The sequence below is a fragment of the Lygodium microphyllum genome, chromosome 2, assembly GCF_053477565.2.
Source record: "Lygodium microphyllum isolate KBCC chromosome 2, Lygodium_microphyllum_v1.1.10, whole genome shotgun sequence".
NCBI classification, from domain to species: domain Eukaryota; kingdom Viridiplantae; phylum Streptophyta; class Polypodiopsida; order Schizaeales; family Lygodiaceae; genus Lygodium; species Lygodium microphyllum.
In genome coordinates, this window is record NC_141136.1 from 109,724,130 (window position 1) to 109,729,550 (window position 5,421).

Below are 5,421 nucleotides of genomic sequence, written 5' to 3' on the forward strand. Positions count from 1 at the left end.
CCATTGGGTAAAATTTTTCTCATGTTAATGAAACAAAAGAGCAAACAATTCAATATCAGGGTTAGGTAAATAAAATGAGAATTTGGAGCACTTGGAAGTGATTATTTCAGTGAATGAGAGTGATTATGCAATGATCAATCACTAAAATAGCTCTATGGATTTCCCATGAAATATATTTGATAAAATGGGTGGGATTCTTCATCATTTTAATCCCTCTTTCATCAATTGGACTTAGCTCAGCAATAGGATTTAAAGAGAGATTAAAAATGATAAGAGTACCTCTTAAGCTTGTAGGAGAAGAGTGTTGTTGTTGATGAAGGAATCTCTCACAAATAGGACTTGGCTTCAGAAAATAGAGTTGACTTCAGCTTCTATTAATCCAAGAAATCCCCATTTTAGCTTTCCAATGCTAATATCCAGCTTCTTGATCAAGAATCTTCATGAAGAGTGCACCCATGATCCGTTGGTCCCAAAATTTGATGAAGAAGATTTCAATAGAGATGCCACTTGAGTTGAAGATGCTGATTACTCTTCATTGTATGAAGTAGGCTTCAAAGAAACTTCAAATTTTGAAAGAGAATCCAATAATTCCCTTCCTTCAATTGACAATGGCTGCCCCTTCCATGAATCCTTCAAGAATCCACTCCATTCTTCCACAACGGTGGAAAATCCATACAATGTTGGTACTATCCTTTGTGTAGAGGCTTCAGGAAGTAAAAAAGCCCCATGATCTTGATAAGAAATCTGAGAAAATAAGCTTGCTGTCCAAAACTGTCAATAACACGGTTCCATGGGAGAGAGGAGAGTACACAATAGAGAGAAATCATGCCATATCTTGAAGGAGACCACTTGCCATTGGTACTTGAGCATTATTCATGAATGATTTGAGCTCCATAGCTCATCATTTGGACGAAATAGGCAAGAGGATGCTGCTGGTGCAATTTATGCTGCTAATGTCCACGTGTTGGAGAGAGGAAGAAGAAGGCTAATAAAGCCAAGTAACCATTCTACTTGAAGCTCGTGAGATGGAGAAGAAGGCTATGGAGTCCTTTTGCATGATATAAGTCATGGGCGAGAGATCTTCCTCAGCCTTTGGCCATGGATTCTTGAGGGAAGCTTGAAGGGAAAGGGAAGAAACCCCTGTTCTTAAAAAGTAACTCAAGTTTGAACCAAATTAAGTCTTGTAACCTTCGTTTTGTCCAACTTACCCCAATTTGTGATCCAAAACTTAGTCACAAGTTGCCAAATTGGTTGGAGCCCACCATTGTCCACTGGTTCATGCCAAGAACCTCCATCTTAGTCACAATTTGTGAGAGATGTCCTTGTTAGACCATGATTATGAAAGAACTAACTCCTGTAAGATTGAATTTTACCTGCGGTTTTCACTCCCTAGTCACTGCAACTAAATCTATTGCATGAAAATGACTTCTGACAGGATCTAAGCTAATGCTCTGATACCAATGTAATGAAGCATTCAACTAGGAAAAGAAATCTAACTAAAACTGAAATTGACATAAAATAATAAAAGAACTATTGCACCAAGACATCTTGCCATGTATTAATGATGAGAGTTCCAGAAATACATGACAGCCATGACCGATGCTTCATCTAGCAAGAAGGAAGCTAACAACAAGAAAAATGAACAACCAATTTAGTGAATGAGCCAAAAGATGTCTTCCCTTAGCCTCTTGGCTTCTTTATCCTAACTCCTCATCTCCAAAGTTAAGGGTACATTTACATAGGCAAGGGCTGAATTTACAAGGGCTGGAATTTACAAGGTATGGAATTAGCATGATTCCAAAGTACAAAAATATCAAGGTACTTTCTTTTATGACAATAGAAATTGGAGAACATAGCATAATAATTATGCATCTACCAATAATCAGGATGATAATGAGACGTTTATATTATGCAGCACATGACAAATGCAGTAAATGTAAATGCATCAGTAGTTATGACTGATGATGTATGGCATGTGGACTTAGGTGCCTCTAACTATATCATGTCTCATGGGGAATGGTTTAGAGTAATGCCTGATGATGTATGGTGTGTGAACTTAGGTGCCTCTATCCATATGATGTCTGATGGAGAAATGAAAATCTTGAAATGCTAGGTTTAGAGGAATAAAAAATCCTAAAATGCCAGGTTTTATTGAAATGGGTGACAATACAACACATCCTATTGCTCATGTTGGGAATGTCCCATTGTCTATGTAGAATGGAAAAGTTAAGTGTTTGATTGATGTGCTACATGTGCCTAACATCACAAAGAACTTGGTTTTTCTGTTAAATGATTGAGCAAGGATTGCAAGTAAAGTTCAATCAGAATGGCTACTTTGTAGAAGATTTCAAAAATGGATGTAAATTGGTTAAAAAAGGCAAGCATGTGGAAAGGATGTTGATGTTAGATGTAAATATACCAAAGCTAAAGGTTACTATGTTTGCACAAGGTGTAGGAGTTGTGATGATATAGACATTTGACATAAACATATTGGCAATGTAACTACAGTAGTTGAAAATTATGCAGCCACATGAGATTGTGACAGGCCTGCCTAAGTTCAATGTGACTAACATGTAGAAAGTATGCGAATGTCAATTTGGAAAATAAACAAGGCATGCATTTCTTCATGATAAACATACAAGCAGAAATTTACTTGAGGTTGTAGATTTAGATGTATGGGGGTCCTACAAATACTACATCAATGGTTGGTTGGATGTAAGTATTATATAATCTTCATTGATGATTAGACAAGGAAGGTATGGATGTACTTCATGAAGAAGAAAAGTGAGGTGTTCTCTCACTTTCAGGATTTTAAAAATCTGGTTAAGAAACAAATAGGTGTGCAGATTGAGTGCATGAGGTCAAATGGGGGGAGAATCAATAATTTTTTGAGACATCATGAAATTGAAAGGCAGTTTACAAGTTGTACACTTTGCAACACAAGAGGTGATGACTAAAAGGAACATGCCTCATTATTATTGGGCTAAAGATGTATCTACAACTATGTATATTATGAACAGGACTCCCTCTACTACTACAATGCATGATGTGACACTAGAGGAGAAGTTTACTGGCAAGAAATCAAATTTGTCACATGGTATGGTATTTGGATGCATTGCATATGTACATGTTCCTGATGTGCTGAGAAAGAAGTTAGATCCAAAAGGTGGAAAGTGTGTATTTGTGAGCTATTCCCTTGACCAAAAGGGTTACAAGTGTTATAATCCAATTACATGCAAGTCATAGGTGAGAAAAGATGTTATCTTTGATGAGATGAGTAGTTGGTATACTATTGAAAAATACATTATTTTAGATGATGCAAAAGAAAAGGTGATTGCAAAAAATGTGGGTCCATAGTCATAGACATTGAGTGGGCCTAGAAGTGTCCTCTTCTAGTAGGTCTATTGAGAGACCATAGAGTGACAGGTTGTATACAAATAGCACTGGACCTACAAGTGCAAAAAATGTATCACACAAGGGAAAAGAAAAGGTGGTTGAGTCACTTGGTGTGCCAGATGTTTCTACAAGCTATTCACATGTAGATAGTGCAGATAGTGAGTCTAATGTCTCAGATCAAAGTATGCATGAGAAGTTTGGTATTCCACTTGTTCCTACACATGGTGTAAGAAAAACCAAGGTTGATGTACAAGGATCATAGAGTGCTCGGCAAGTGCGGATGTCAATGAAAGTAACATATCCTGTAAACAAGTTAACATAAATATGGCAAAGGTTACAAAATCAATTGACGCTACTTGTTTTGAGGAAGATTTTTTGTCATGTTCATTGGAAGTAAGCTATGGATGAGGAAATGGATACATTGGATGTAAATCAAGCTTGGGATTTGGTGCCACTATCTGAGTGGAAGAAAACTATAGGCTGCAAGTGGATTTACAAAGTAAAATATAATGTAGATGGTAGCACGAGAAGGTATAAGGCAAGACTAGTTACGTTGTCGTGCTGCTGCGCATCCGAGCCGTAAACACCTCCATTTTTGTTGTGCATCTGTGTTATCTTTTCGCATGTGTTTCATTGTGTTTAATTGCTGCATTATCTTTCCGTCCTTTTCAGTACCCGCATCCAATGTACATACTCCACTTGTGTGTTTGTGTTTGTGTGCATGTTGTGTGTGTGTCAGAAAAATATGAAAAAATGATGCCAAAGAATATTATTATGCTGACAATTTCAATGATGAATTCCAAGAAAAGTGCAGGAAACCGTGGAATCAAAGGAAGCTTTGTAGAAGCCGACATTTAAGCTATGAAGATAAAGGTTGCACGTGAACAAGGCCAACGCAATATGCGGGACAAAGCATTTTTGAAGAAGATACATTAGCACTATATGCCATGGAGAAGAAGGGTCCATATGCCTTTGCCGTAGACTTTTTGATGGAAGGAGTCTCTACAGCTGTCTCAAAGACTACAGTTGCCTCCATAGAACGTGTCAAGCTTCTTATCCAAAATCAAGATGAGATGATCAAGGCAGGAAGGCTTCAGGAACCTTACAAGGGGATTGCAAACTTTTTTTTTTAACGAACCATCCAAGCTCTTTAACTTTAAGAAGGACAAGGATGGCTATTGGGCCTAGTTTGCTGGTAACCTGGCTTCCGGTGGAGCGGCCAGTGCTTCTTCCCTCCTTCTTGTGTATTCCCTTGATTATGCTAGGACTCGCCTTGCCAATGATGCCAAGGCTGCAAAGAAAGGAGGGGAACGTCAATTCAATGGACTCTTGGATGTCTACAAGAAGACTCTGAAGTCTGACGGTCTTCCGGGGCTTTACCGTGGATTCAACATTTCTTGCATTGGAATCATTGTATACCGTGGTCTATACTTCAAAATGTATGACTCTCTGAAGCCAGTTGTGCTTATTGGCAGTCTTCAGGATAACTTTTTGGGAAACTTTTTGCTTGGCTGGAGTATCACTACTGGTGTTGGCCTAGCCTATTCTTGTCAAAAAGGAGCTTTTTTTGCTCTTTACCAGGCAATTAAGGAGGAGCTTTTTCGCTCTCTACCGAGGAGGAAAAGAGGGATGGAGCTGGATCTGAGTGTGCCTTGCCCCTATTCTTGTTCCGCTACTATCTGTGGACCGCGCCACGCTGACGGCGGCCCGTCTTGTTTCGCCTCCCATACTGTTGCTGCACTCTGGCCTATTCTTCCTGGGTGCAGATGGATCAAGGAATTGAGATTCTATTAGTGACTGGACGAGGGATGGAATCAAATACAGTTTAATCTTTTGGATTTTACAAGGCGAGCATATGGCACAAATTATGTAGAAACTCTTCGTGTTCAAGTGCATGCCAATTGTCACATTCGAAGAATCTATTTCTCTGATCGACTATATTCAGAAGAGGAGCTGCCTCCAGAATTCAAGCTGTATCTACCAATTCAAAAAGCTTAACATTCTCAGAGAGGACGTATACTGTAC

At 38.7% G+C, this 5,421-nt stretch overlaps 1 pseudogene; it reads left to right on the plus strand.

The window, feature by feature from the left end:
• Positions 1–3,385: 3,385 nt before the first annotated feature.
• LOC148040174 (ADP/ATP translocase 1, mitochondrial pseudogene) lies at positions 3,386–5,190 on the plus strand (annotated as a pseudogene).
• The last annotated feature ends 231 nt before the right edge of the window (positions 5,191–5,421 follow it).